The sequence below is a fragment of the Cnephaeus nilssonii genome, assembly GCF_951640355.1.
Source record: "Cnephaeus nilssonii genome assembly, chromosome: 20".
Taxonomy (NCBI): domain Eukaryota; kingdom Metazoa; phylum Chordata; class Mammalia; order Chiroptera; family Vespertilionidae; genus Cnephaeus; species Cnephaeus nilssonii.
The window spans coordinates 39,454,307-39,469,141 of record NC_137091.1 but is presented as its reverse complement, the minus strand read 5'-3'; positions in this window follow the sequence as shown (position 1 = coordinate 39,469,141).

Below are 14,835 nucleotides of genomic sequence, written 5' to 3'. Positions count from 1 at the left end.
GTGCGGATGGGGACTCCGGGCAAGCTTTAATTTTTAATTTTATTTTGCTTCCTCCACCCCCCACCCCCATCTCCACCGCCCGCAGCCACGGCACTGGATGTGTGTGCGCGTGTGCGTGTGCGTGTGCACACAGCAGTGAGAGAGGGGCTGGGCAGGCCACAGCTGCCTCCCTGCTCTCCCTGCCAAGCAGATCACAGACCCACACACCAACCCAGGCACACACACCACAACGTCATACAGCACCACGCAGACCCAGGTCAGCAAAGCAGCACACACCACAATGTCATACAGCACCACACAGACACAGGTCAGCAAAGCAGCACACACCACAATGTCACACAACACAACACACAGACCCAGGTCAGCAAAGCAGCACACACCACAATGTCACACACAACACAACACACAGACCCAGGTCAGCAAAATAACACACACCACAATGTCACACAACACAACACACAGACATAGGTCAGCAAAATAACACACACCACAATGTCACACAACACAACACAGACCCAGGTCAGCAACATAACACACACCACAATGTCACACAACACAACACAGACCCAGGTCAGCAACATAACACACACCACAATGTCACACAACACACAGACCCAGGTCAGCAACATAACACACACCACAATGTCACACAACACAACACGCAGACCCAGGTCAGCAAAGTGACACACACCACAATGTCACACAACACACCACGCAGATGTGTGATGCATGAGTCAACAAAATCATATGCACAAAGACTGTTACAACCAACACACATCACATAGACCCACACAGCAACTCAGGCACACATGCCTTATGTGAAACACAACTCACAGACATGATTGTCAAAATAGTCACACACCTCATGATCCCAGACATTCCCACAGAAACAAAGACCCACAGTCCCAAATCACAGACACACACACACAGTAGCAGACATAACTGCTCACCAAGGTCCACAATCAATGCAGATACACAGACCTTAGTGACGCCACGCCACGCCACGCCACGCCACACGGAAACAGACACACCCGGGCCCAGGCACACACCAGCACAGCCAATCACACAAGTGACATGCAAGCACACAGAGTCACACAGGCAAGCACTAGAGACCCTGCGTGCACATGTGCTGCATCGCATGAAGACGAGATGCACATGCGCACCACACACACGGACCTGTCTGCACAGTGGCACTCACCCCTGGCTATCTGGGTGAGGGGCTGCGTGGGGATGGGGTGGGCACTCAGAGGGAACCCCACCTGGGACCCCGCTGCTCCTGCTGCCATTTGCCCAGCTGCCTGCCTGTCCACCCATCCACCCCACCCTTCTCCAGCATGTCTCTCTGTGCGCACATGTGTGTGGTCTCTGCATATGCACACATGCATGTAAACTGTGCAGTCTCTGCGTGCGCACACATGCATGTAAAGTGTGTGGTCTCTGTGTACACGCATGTGTATGTAATATGTGCAGTCTATGTGCATGCACATGCATGTAATATGTACCATCTCTGCATGTACACACATGCTTGTTATGTGTGCGGTCTCTGCATACATGTACACACATGTAAGATGCACAGTCCCTGCATGCATGCACATGCATGTAATGTGTTATATCTGTGCACACACTTGCATGTAAGATGCGGTCTCTGTGTGTGCACATGCATGTAAAGGCGCACTGTCTCTGTGTGTGCCTATGTGTGTGAGGTTTGCATGTCTCTGTGTGAGCACATGCGTATACGTTGTGCATGTCTCTGCATGTGTGCCCAGGCATGTGAGCTGTGCCCTGTCTCGGGCCTGCTTCTGGTGCTGTCTCTCCAGAGACAGGTCTCTTGGCCCCTCAGACCCCACGAGGTATCAGCGTCTCCCTCACCGACGGTCTGGCGGCTCCATCTCTCTGGCCGCCTCTTCTCCAGATGGACACCTGCTTCCCGTGTCTCTGTTCCTTGTCTCTGTCTCTGGGCATCTCTGTCTCTCTCTGTCCTTCTCTGTCTCTCCATGTCTCTCTCCGCCTCCCATCACTGGGGCCCCGGGCTGGGGTTTAACCAGTTGTTTTGATTTCTCTAAGCTGCTCCGGCCGCCTCGGGAGCCGCCTCGGGCCTCACCCCGCCCCCCCAGCCCCTTCATCCCTCACCCAGCCCCCAGCTCCCCTTAACACAATCTGCACAAGTGGAATGAAAATTGATTTTTTTTTTAAATTTCATATCTTCTCCAGGGCTCTGTCTAAAGAGGAGAGAGATGCGGCCCAAGACCCTTCTCCCTCCGCCGCCCCCACACGTACACACATACCAACAGGCACACACATTACGCCTGGACACACACACACACCCTGACACGCTGCCTGTGCCCAGCCGGGGGCACACCCCTCCCTACAGCAGACACCCGTGCAGGACATAGCCGTGCACACGGAGAGACACACAGTGGAGCCCCTGCACACACTCTCTCCGGACACCCACACCACATGCAGCCTGGCTGCCTGCTGTCACACTCCGTACGTGTGCACGCTCACACGCACACCAGTCCATACAGATTAGAGCCATGTCCGTGGATACACAAACCCAGTCCCATCGCGGGGAGGACAGGGTCAGGAAGGTGACGGGACTTTCCTGCCAGGACTTACACAACCACACACCCCTGAAGGCACCCCCACTCCTACCCCTGCTCACATCAACCAAATGCTCTGGCCCGACCCTGGGTGAGGGTGCCCGGGATAGGCGTGCGCGCGCACACACACACACACACACACACACACACACACACCCTCACTACTTCTCTCCAGGCCACACACTGTCCCCCTACCCCCCTCAACAGGCTGGTTCATTTGAGAACTGGCTCATCCCCATCCAGGCACACAGAACACACACAGAGGCACCACACACATGCTGCGCTCACCTGTCAGCACAGAAACACAGCCCCACACATCACAGGCACCAGCTCACACACGGAGCACACACGTGCACCAGCCAACAGCCACACACACATACACAACCACACACGCAGCCTCCAGTCTTTGGCTGGTCACACAGCATCATTCACTCGGTTCTCAGGAGCGGGGCCTCCTTACCCAGCCCGTGACATTCCACTCCCCAAAACGACTACACAAACGCACACGCACACGCACACGCACACGTGCACGTCTGATGTGAGACTCAGACACACGCCCGCAGGCTCAGAGACACACAGCAACGCCTTATCGCAGACACGCCGCCACAGGAGCTCACACGCGGGCTCGGGCTCGGGTCACAGATTTGGGGGGTTTTTGTGGCCTTTTCCCGGGCAGGTCTCCACTGAGCTCCTCGCACCCGCCCAGCGGGCTCCTGGGTCCTGTTGGGGCGGCGTCACTCAGGCCTTCCTCGGCTCCCTGGGACAAAGGCCCTGACCCCTGGCCCTCAGCCCAGGGCTGCCGGCCTGGCCACCCGGCTGGGGAACGCCAGACACGGCACAACTCGAGTTCGGACAGTCACACCAGACACTCACACGGTCACACACACGACACGCGTGGCTCTGCTACGCACACAGGATAGTCACCTAAGGCGCCCAGGAACACACCTGTCCCCACGAGTCACAGTCACACGCAGGGACAGCCGAGACCCACACGCACGCATACGTAGTGTCACACATCACAGACACGCACATGGACAGTCACCATAGCTTACACACGCAGCACGCACGCACGCACACGGGAACCTCTGCCAAGGCTGGGTTGTGCAAGACAGACTGAGGGACAGCGTGCAGACAGACGGCGAGGCACAGGCTCCCGGCCGGAGGAGGTGTCTGTGATTAGGAGGCACCAAACCCGGGCAGGGATGGAGACCTCACGCCCACCCCACCCGGCTTCCAGCCTCTCCCTCCAGCAGGCATCTGTCTGGGGCGGTGGGTCTCTGTCTCTCTCCCTGAGTCCCAGGCTCTGCACGGATGTCCCCGGGGCTGTGGCCAGCGCGAAGAACGGTGTCAGTGGGGGTGGTGAGAGAGCGTCCCCAGGGAGGTGGGAGCCGCAGTGCCACGCACCCCGCCTACCAAACAGCGCTGGGAGAGGGGAGAGGGAGGCGAGGCGGAGGAGGAGGCGGAGGAGGCCGCTCTGCGGACCCAGGCTCTAGGCTGCTCCTCCAACCTCTGCACGGGAGCCCCGCCCCTCCCTCCAGAGGCCCAGAGAGGGAGGAAGGGTCCAGGAGCGAGGGGAGGACAGAGAGGAGAGACACCCAGAGAGGGGCAGAGACGCAGAGAGGGGGAGAGAGATGGAGGGAGAGGGACAGAGAGAGGGGCAGAGGCAGAGACAGAGACAGAGGCAGAGACAGAGGCAGAGGCGGGAGACCCGCGTCAGGGGCCCCTGGAAGAGGCGTTGAGTCAGAGAGGCTTGACAAAATGAATGAAAGCGCTGGAGGTGAAGGGGAGAGAGCTGCCGGAGAGACCCGGGGTCAGGGGGGAAGAAGAGGAGGGGCAGAGATGCGGAAAATTGAGGGATTAGGGCCGAGGCAGAGCCGCAGCTGCAGGGGGCAGGCAGGAGGGTGGGAAAGGCCTGAGAGGGGCAGGCCGGCTGATCTCAGGGTGGGTTCAGGGCGCTTCAGCAGTCCTGGGGGGGGGGCTGTCAGCTCAGGGCTACCACCCAACTCCAAACCTCCCCCGCCTCCTCACCTCCACAGGGTCCCATTCCCACACCTAAACCTGCCTCATCCTGAACCCTCACCTTTTCCCAACACAAGTTCTCCCTCACTCCCAGCTCTCTCCCCCTCCTCACCCCCACCCCCAGGCCCACCAGGCTGCCCCGGCTGGACCTGCTGAGCCCACGCCTTCCGCCAGAGACAGCGCTGAGCACTGGCTGGGATGGCCTAGGGCTGTGATGGGCAACCTTTTGAGCTTGGTGTGTCAAACTTCGCCAAAACACTGAGCATAACTCGGGTAGTGTGTCACTTTGAGGAAAAAACATTATTTCGCCAATGTTTCATCCTCAGGAGCAGCAAATGTTTCATCCTCGGCATGCGGCCGCCTCAGCGGCCGCGTGTCATCAGAAATGGCTACGCGTGTCAGCGCTGACACGCGTGTCATAGGTTCGCCATCACTGGCCTAGGGACTGCGCTGTGTGTCCTGTTCACGGGGCCTGGTGCCAAGTATGTGCTCAGGAAAAACGGTTTAAATGGACTTCAGATGAAATGGAGCAAGGCAGGGAAATCGGAAGAGAGGGACAGTGACTCAAAAGGACCAGAAAGCCAGAGAATCCGGGACAGAAATGGAGGTGGGGCAGCAAGACTTGGGACAAGGGGGCAGGGAGACAGGGACGGGCAGATAGGAATGGAGCAGAGAGCCGGGGGGACAGGTAGATGGGAGACAGACACAGGAGCAGAGAGGAACGGGGAATTAAATGGATGAAGACATGGGCTCGGAAATGGGGGAGAAGCGGGTGACTGAGAGAAAATGAGGAACAGACACATGGGGTCAAGGGCCCAGGAAGGCAAACCTGAGGGGCAAAGTGGGACGGTGAGAAGGGGAAGAGACAGAGGGACAAGGAAGCAGGAGACAGAGGGCAGGCCGAGCACCCACCAGGCCCGGGTGTGGGGTCTGGGCCAGCTGGAACTGGGTGCCTTGGCTGTGGGGATCCCACGGGGCCGGGGAAGGGCCGGGTCCAGGGGGCTTGGGGAGGCTTGGGGCTCCAGGGGCATCGCACGGTGCTAATTCAGCACCATCGATCAGACGGGATGAGAGCAATAAATTATTGTGACAAGATGCAATCCTGGCCCGCGCACTGCCGCCGAGCGGATCGATCCCTGTCCCCAGCCCCACACTGGTCCCATGCCCAGGCCTTGGCCGGGATGCCTCTGCCCACCTCTCTCTCCCTTCCCCCCCCCCCCACCACACACACTCCCACTGACAGCCAGGGGGGGCTACAGCCCTTGGAAAGAGACAGGAACAGAGAGGGACCCACAGACGGGAGAGCAAGCCCTATCTAGCCTGGGACCTCTCACTGCCCTCAGCACCTCATCCTCACCACGACCTGGGAGGTAGCAACTGTCACGATGCCCCATTTCACAGACGTGGAAACTGAGGCTCAGACAGGTTTCACAGGGGTGGATGTTGATGCCTGGACTCAAATAGGGCTCAGTATAGCTTCAAGTCCCCCGATATGTGCAATGTCAGAGAAGACAGCAAGGGACAGAGAAGAGAAAGGAGGAGACAGACAGAGAGTGCAGGACACAGGAAGGGAGTCGGAGAGCTATTAAAGGAAGAGATACAGAGACACCGAAAAAGAGACAGAGAGACTGGGAGGGAGTAAAAGAGCCAGAGGAAGAGAGAAAGAGAGAGAGACACAGAAAAAGAGACTCGGATTCAGAGATGGGCAGAGGGAGACAGAGCAGGGGATAAAGGCCGATGGACACAGGAAACACGAGCGGGTGAAGAGGCGGTGGTGCCGGAGACCAAGGTGTGTCTGGGAGACGGGGGCACGGTGGCAGGTGGCTGTGCTGGCTCCATGCGGCTGGGGGTGGGGAGCAGGTAGGAGTGAAAATTCGGGTGACGAGCTTGGCTGGGAGTCGGTGTGGGACAGTGACAGGTGTGACAGCAGGGAGGGAGGTGTGTCCCAGGGCAGGAGGGGAGGGAGCCCATAAGGCTGAGGTGTGGGCGAGCTGGCAGGTGATGGAGAAGCAAGTGTGGCCCCGGTGACCGGGTGGACAGAGTCTTCGGAGGAAGGCGGTCACCCGCTGGGCAGGTGTGGGAGGCGAGAGCACCTGGGTGACTGAAGTCCGATGGCCTCAGTTTGACTCAAATCTCCAACATCTACCGGTTTCTGAGGCCTCCAAGAAGTGACTCCATTTCTCCGGGCCCAGTTTCCTTCTCTGTAAAATGGGGTTAAGAGTAAGCTCCACCCTCCTAAGGGTCTTGTGAGGGTGAAATGAGACAGCGGCTGCGAAGAGCTGAGAGCAGTGCCTGTCACAGAGACAGGGGTGACAAAGCGGCAGCCGGCAAGGTGCCACGAGTAGGTCTCCTCAAGGATGGTCCCTGCGGGCGGCGGCAGGGAGTGTGTTGGGAATGCAGGGTCTCGGGCTCCACCCAGACCAGCTGCACCAGATCATTTGGGGAGGCCCAGCCTCTGGGGAGGCCCAGCCTCTGTGTCCCAACAAGCCCTCCGCGTGTTTCTGACACGCTGAGGTCTGAGACCCTCGGATGCAGGGGATTCCGTGCGATGCAGCGGGCAGGCGTGTGGACGGCTGGGAACAGGTGTAGCATGTGTAACCCGGGCTGCAGGCGTCACTTATGCTCACCAAAAAGGTGTTCCTTGAGGAGAAGATGGCTGGGGACACGATCTATGAAAAGAGACATGTGTTTGCAGAGGGGAGCAGGCTGGAGGCAGGTGTGAGGGATCTGCAGGTTTGTCTCCTACGGTGTGGGAGTGACGGGTTGCATGAGCAGGTAGTGAAGGTAAGCATAGCGGAGACCAGGTGCTTATGGGTACACAAGGTTTGAAAAAGCTAAGAAGGGACAAGGGTTACACGGATGTGGGGAAGGAGAAGGATAGAGGGGGACCCCGTGTCAGGAGTCAGGTGCCTGTCTGTGGGGCAGAAGTGTGACCAGGAGTAGCTAGTCCCTGTGGGGACAGGACGGGGAGGCCAGGGCAGAGACCAGGTGGCGACACGGGGAGCAGAGAGGCTAAGGAGGGCAGTGTGGATGCTCAGTACCCATCTGCTGCAGAAACGAGTGAACATGGTACCAGAGCAGGCGATGGTGCCTGAGGGAGACAGGTGAGGAACAGGCAGGTGTGTGGAGATACTGGTGTGACCTCGTGCCGCAAGAGAGAGGAAGCGGGAAACATGAGATAGTAGGTGTGTGGGAAAAGAAGTAGACAGACAGCACCTGAGGGGCAGGTATGGGGACACAGGTACCCAGGTGAGGCAGATACCTGTGTCCAAGGACACATTTCCTGCCCCAACCTGTGTATGTGTGAAGCGGTGTTGGGTTGTGAAAGACAGCGAGACAGAAACAGTGAGGAGACAGACACAGGCGAGCGGCCAGGGTGCGGGTGGACAGGTGTGATTTTCAGAGGACCAGGGCTGTAAGAGGCCACGGCAGGAGAGAGACACGGAAGGACATCCATGATCCCCAAGGACCAAGGCACCTGGAGCACCCAGCTGGTGCTGGGCATGGAGGCAGGTGCGATGGGTGCAGGTGCTGGCTGGGATGGGCCACCTGCAAAGACAAGTGGGAAAGACCGGGGGAACGGCTGGAGGTACGTGCATTTATGTAAAACAGCGCGAGTGTGAGGGAGCTAGGCCGGGCAGCGCGCGTGGTGTGAAGCAGGTGTGTTCCTAGGTGACACACGTGTGGGAAGTGCTTCTGGAAAGACAGGTGAGAGGGCAGACAAGATTAGCATGGCCAGGGGGAGGTCCGGTGAGAGCCAGGAGGGTGGGAGAGGACACGGCTCCTGGAGAACAGGCCAGGAGGATGCACGTGTGAATGCTATGTGCAAAGGAAGGTGTGCGTGTGCGTGTGTGTGTGTGTGCGTGTGTGTGTGTGTGAATATACGGTAAACAGCTCCTGCTTGAGGGGAGGCAGGTGCGAAGAAATATGCATGTGTGAGAAACAAGTGTGTGTGTGTGCAGTTTTAGGGGACAGGTGGGAGGGTGTAGGCGCAGGTAGGAAGGAGGCAACGTGATATGAAATGACACAGACGCGGGCTTCAGGCGGAAAGGGCGGCTTCTGAGAACAGGTATGACCTGGAGAGCAGGTAAGAGGAGGCCATGCTCGGGTCTGAGCGATCACAGGTATCTTTGGGGCAGGAGTAAAGGCCACAAGTGTTGCCTGGAGGTGGCCGGTGAGAGGAAACAGGTGATACCCACGGAGGCAGATGAGGGGAGCGGTGCAGAGGACAGGGGTTCCCCGCCAGGGGCAGGCAGAAGGAGAGAAATGTCACCTGCCGGGCCCGGTGTGAGGAACTGGAGGAGGAAGGCTGCTGTGGCAGGTGGACTGGTGGACAGGTGTGGGTAAAAGGTGTTACCTGAGGCCACAGGTGTGTTCAGCATGAGTCTTCCCGGTGGTTTGCTGCCTGGGGTTCACTCCCTCCCCTCTCCTGTCTCCCCCGGGGAGGGGGGGGGTCGGGACCGGCTCTCCCACCCCTCCCGAGGCCCCACCCTCAGCAGGCACACGGTCCGGTTAGCTCTGGGCTCGGCCAGGCCTGGCTGCGGGCGCCCAGCTCCTGAGGCTGCTTGGCGATTCGGAGCGCGTCGGGCCTCCGCGGCCGGCAGGGCGGGGGCGGGCGGGGGAGGGGGCGTTTAGCCGTGATAGATCCGCGCGCCGCTTGTCTCTTAATCTCCGGAGCGACCGATCGATTCGCTATTTCCCTTTGTTGCCAGAAAATTCGATCCTGGGCCTGGAATTAGGTCCCCGGCTTAATCTGAGCGGAAACCAGCGAGGGGGAGACAGAGACAGAGATGCTGGGGGAAGACAGAGACCGAGAGATAGCGAGAGACGGAGAGACGGAGAGATGCTGAGAAAGATGCAGAGGGGAGAGAGGCGAGGAGCTTCTGGGAGACGGTCTAAGAGTTGGACCCAAAGGGACAGAGACAGGTTCTGGGCGGGTTCCGAGTGGACACAGGCGCGGGAAGGGACAGACACAGCGAGGAGCGGGCGGCCCGGTGAGCCACCGGACCCCGAAGGGCATGGCCTGGATAGTCAGGGTTGGGCCTGCGCTCCGCACCCCAACTTGTGCAGACCCCAACAGTGGCCCAGATGTCTTTCCCACAGCCCCTCCGACCCCTCGCACCAATATCCAGGTCCAAATGTACAGACCCTCAGCCTTGAACTCAAGTTCCAAATAGAGACCTCCCAGCACCTCAAATCCAACCCCCCATACCGACCCAGCCCCCAATATCCACACCCCCGTCCCGATCCCCAGCCCCCAACAGTCAGCTCTCAACTCCAAACACCCAGTCTCCTGGCCCTGCGCCCCAGGTCCCAAAGGTCAAGCAAGCCCTCAGCGCCCTCTAAACCCCACCGGGGCTCTTGCCAAAAGCCCACATTCGCCCTCAGGTCGCCCGCCAGCCCCATTCCCAAATACTCAGACCCCAGGCGCTCCCAGCCCCACTCTCCCGAACTCCCACACATTCCCCGGCCCCCTGGCCCGCGGGCGCACCTCCAGCCTCCCCACCCCCTCCCGCCTCCCCAGGGATGGTGCGGCCCCCCCCGCCCCCACTGCCCGGGCGGCGACCCCCCCCCCCCCTCCGCCTCCCGCCTCGGGCTCCCGCAGCCTCCTCCCCCCCCGCCCCTCCCCGCCCCTCCGCACGTCTCCCGGGAGCACTCCCGGCGCCCGCCCCGGCCCGGGACAGGAATCCCCGCCCCCATCCCCGCCCCTGTGCGGCCGGCCTCTCACTCACTTGCTGGGTTTGCGCATCCGCCCCGGTCCGGAGAGAAGTGTTCAAAGTTCGGGTCCCACAGCCATGCCCCGCGGCGTCCTGGGGAGGGGGCGCCGGGGCGGAGGTGGGGCCAGGGAGGTGCCCGGGGCCCCGGGGGTGGGGGTGGGAGCGCAGCAAGAGGGGGCGCGGGCAGGAAGCGAGAGTCACTGAGAGACCGGGACTGAGGGAGACTCAACCCCGGGAGACAGCCGGAGACGGGGCTGAGCAGAGACAGGGAGGTGCAGAGAGACGCCCAACAGAGGCGCGCAGAGAGACCCAGACGCGGGAAGCTGGGGACCGAGCTCTGGGCGGGTGGCGGCGCGGTGATCGGGGTGCGGGGCCGGGCTGGGCGGCCTCCTCCTCCTCCTCCTCCTCCTCCTCCTCCTCCTCCTCCTCCTCCTCCTCCTCCTCCTCTTCCTCCTCCTCCTCCCCGGGCTCCTCCACGCGCCGTGAGCCTCCCGCCCTCGCGGCCGCCCGGCCCGGCTCGGTGCGCAGATATATGGAGGTGGCGGCGACTGCGGCGGGCGGTGCGGGGGAGGGGGCGGGAGCGCGATCGATGGAATATAATTTTCCTCAAACTCGGAAAATAAAGTTCAGAGCTGATCAAATTTGAAAACAGATGTCGAATCGCGACTCTAAATAAGGTTCGATCCCGGGACTGAGAGAGTGGGGGCGGGGGCGGGGTGGGTGGAGAGGTGGGGAGACCCCCTTGCCTCCCTGCAGCGCCCCTCCCTCCCGAAGAGGACGCCCTTGGGCACACGAAACGGGCGTGAGGTGGAGGCCAGAACCCCTGCTGGACACACACACACACACACACACACACACACACACACACACGGCCTGGAGAGCGGGCACCGGGCCATAAGGACACACGGATACAGGAACACAGACCGTGCACTCCCTCACACAGGGCAGCTTAGTGGGCACATGGACACACTACCCTCAGGAGCACACACAGAGAAGCATGCACACGAAGGGATGGACACACAGCCAGCACACACGGACCTACCCTGACCCACAAACTGGACACATGGGCACACAAGATCCATGGTGACATACAGGTGCGCTCTATGCCTGGACACCAAAAACCCTCCCTGACACATGAGCCCTGGCAGGTAGACAGACACACTGACGCTCCCCTTCAAACGCCCAGGCGATCACAGGAGCACGCGTGCACACCCGCAGCGACAGGGAGGGCCCGCTGAAATGACACGTAAACACCCCCAGGCCGCAGGCCCTCGCCCTGGAGTTTAGCTCCACGCCTGGCTCCCTGGTCCCGGCTGACCGCCACCCTCCTGTGCCCTGCCCAGCGCCTTCCCTTTCCCTCTTCTCTCTCTCTCCCCCTCGCCACTTCCCTCCCCCACGTACTTTCCCATCCCCAACAAGTCCCACAGCCACATTCTCAGGGCCACCCCTAAAGTCACCCACCTCAGGAGGGGAAAGGGGCTGGGGCAAGACGACAGCCCCCAAGTGGCTAGGCCATGGTCAGGACCGCTCTGCCAGGCGCTGAGGGCGTGGAGGACACTTCACACAGGCTCCAGCTCTACCACCGCTCCCCACTCACTCGGGTAAGTGCCTAAGCATCCCCAGCCTTAGTTTCTGCATCTGTGAAATGGAGCAACAATGAGGACTACCCCCTAAAGTTGCTGGGATGGTTAAATAGCAGGAGAAGGGCGCGCACTTGGCCCCGTTCCAAGCATCAAATCAACACGCACTCGCTCTGAGCATTGCTGCTTCAGCTTAATCATATTAAAAATACCAAACATTCTGCTGGAAAAGGAGAATTCCCTCACTGTCTCCACATGGAACAACACTCTTTCAAGGAGCCAACAAGAAGTCCCTGCCCTGGGTGTCCCTACCCTTCGTTAGGGGGTGCCTGGGTCCCCGCGGGACAGCCAGCATCCTCTGGTATCCTCAGTGGCCCTGACTGCACACAGCGTCCTTGAAGGTAGCTCACCAGCTGGACAGTCTCTGACGCTCATACCCCTTGGGTGTCTGTGACTCCCACCAGGCTGTGAAGAACACTGTTCTGGCACCTTCTCCGTGAGTGGCCCTGAATGCCAAGGAGGGGGTTCTGGGGCACCCTCTGTGGGGTAGGACTCCTCACCTGCCCCCGCCGCCCTTTGGGAGAGAGAAAACACCCTGCAGGTGGCTAGGACACCCATCCAGAGAGCTGGAACATCAACCCGAATGTATCTGATGACCATTAAATGATGACCATTAAATGAGCAAAAGGACACCTGGGAAGAGAGGAAGAACACCTGAGCAGAAAGAACCCCATCGACGGTATGTAATCACACTCTCTGGGAAATACCACTTATCGCACCGAACACAACACCTTTCCGGAAAACAGAACATCCTTGGAATGTTAGTGACACCCAGCAGACAGCCCAGCCAGGAGGGCTCCCCCACGCTTTACCTCCGAGCCCCCCCTCCCCTCCGGGAGAGATGAAGCCGTCCCAGAGTGTCAGAAGCACTTGTTAGACTGTGGGCGGCACCTGGGAGAGGCTGGCAGGCTGCCGGTGCCCAGCGGGCTAGGCCAGCCCCCCAGGGAGAGCTCCCAAGCCTTCTGTGGTCAGGACCTGGGAGGCTAGACGACACGCCAACGGACAGTGAAAAACACCCAAAAGGACACCTTCCTGATTTCTGTCACACCTGTTGGGCTGTGCATTTTGGGGCCGTCTCTGTTCCCTCTCTGAGCCCCAGGGCATTGTGGGGGGTTCGTGAGAAGGTGGACGGCAGAGCATGCCATGCCCTGAACACACATAGAAGGTGCTCACTAAAAGGGGGAGTTTGTGTGTACAGCATTTCCTGAGGAGGGGGTACACTGAGGCTGTACACTCACTCATTAGCAGTATCGCCAACACCCACTTGACTGAAGGAAGCATCTCACAGGAGGGGGACCATTAAGCTGTAGTTAATATCCCCAGGGAGGCTGCAATAGCTGGCGACTGTAGTTAAGACCCCCCTGGGAGAGAACACCCTCAGGATGTTTAATGCCTCCAGGGAGAGAGAGAGAGAGAGAGAGAGAGAGAGAGAGAGAGAGAGAGACACTCGCCAGCCTTTAACACCCAAGGGACTAGATTTATTCCCCACAAGCAGAGAGGACACCCCTGGGTTCTGTAACCTCCATTAGGCTCTTCATAACCCCCAGCAGGGAGAGGGTCCCTCTGTGAGGGCTAACACCTCCCTTTAGATTGCTTTTAACGCCGGAGAGTGAAACCAGGATGGGGTGAGCTGACCCCCTAACCCACTCCCTAAATGCCCTCCCTGACCGCAGGACCACCCGAGGTGGGAGCAGGTGGGTGGGCCGAACAGTTTCCAGGCACAACTAGAATAACCGTGACCGTGAGCATTTCAATGGTATTTGCTTGGGACCAGACACTGGCCCAAACTCTGTACACAGATTAAGTCGTGTCATTCTCAGGACCACAGCCCTGCGAGGTAGGTGCTGTCAGTGTTATCCCCATTTTACCCACGGGTAAACTGAGGCACCGAAGCCACTCGTCCACTGCACACAGCTGGTAGTGCTGGAAGTGGGACCGGAGCCAAGGCAGCTGGTCCTAGGGGCGGGGCTCTGTTCCTACTGCCCTGCTCTGTGCGCCCCACACGCCCCTCACATTAGACTCTGGCTGCCACCGGAACCCCCCACCAAGCAGGGTCCATCCTGCCCCCAGGCTCTCTCACCCCCTCTGGCAAATCTGACATCCTATGGGGATGGGAGGGGCTGGGGGTGGTCCCTGGCTCACGGTTCCTTGAGGGCAGGGCCTGTGTCTGGCTGGTCGGAGTCTACACTGAGGGCAGAACGGGCCCTCTGGGGCCTGGGGAGGGACAGGGAGGGAGGGAGGGAGGGAGGGAGGGAGGGAGGGAGGGAGGGAGGGAGCAGGAGGACGGCAAAGAGAGCAGGGAGGGTGGAGGGAAGGAGCAGTAGAGAGGGGTTCAGGGCCCCAGCTTCCCAGGGAGGTGGCAGGAGCTGGGCCAGGCTACACCCAGGGTATCGGGGAGCACAGAGGGAATTGGGAGCGAGGGAGCAGACAGCATTCCCACCCCTCCCCCAACCCACCCTACCATCCCCCACCCCTGGGAGGTAGCGGAAGGGGGAAGAAGGGGTAAGGTTGGCCCCTGGCGGGGAGGACAAACCGACAGCCACACGGACAGACCAAAGCTCAGGGAAGCGACCTGCCGGGCATACCCATGTGTGTGGGGCGGGGAGACAGACAGAGGGACAAGGGTGGGGGTGTTGAGTAGACTGGGGAGGGGGGGCATGAAAAGGATGGACAGACTCGGGGTTGGGGCAGAGAGGACAGACGGACTGCAGGGGAGCGTGGTTATGCGTGAGGGAGAACAGACCGAGGACGGTCGGGGAATTGGCGGACAGACGGACGCCGGCCGGCGGTGCAGGCGGCCCGCGAGGCCGGGGCCAGGCCGAGGGCGCGCGGCGGCGGCCGGAGCGGGAGGCGGCGGCG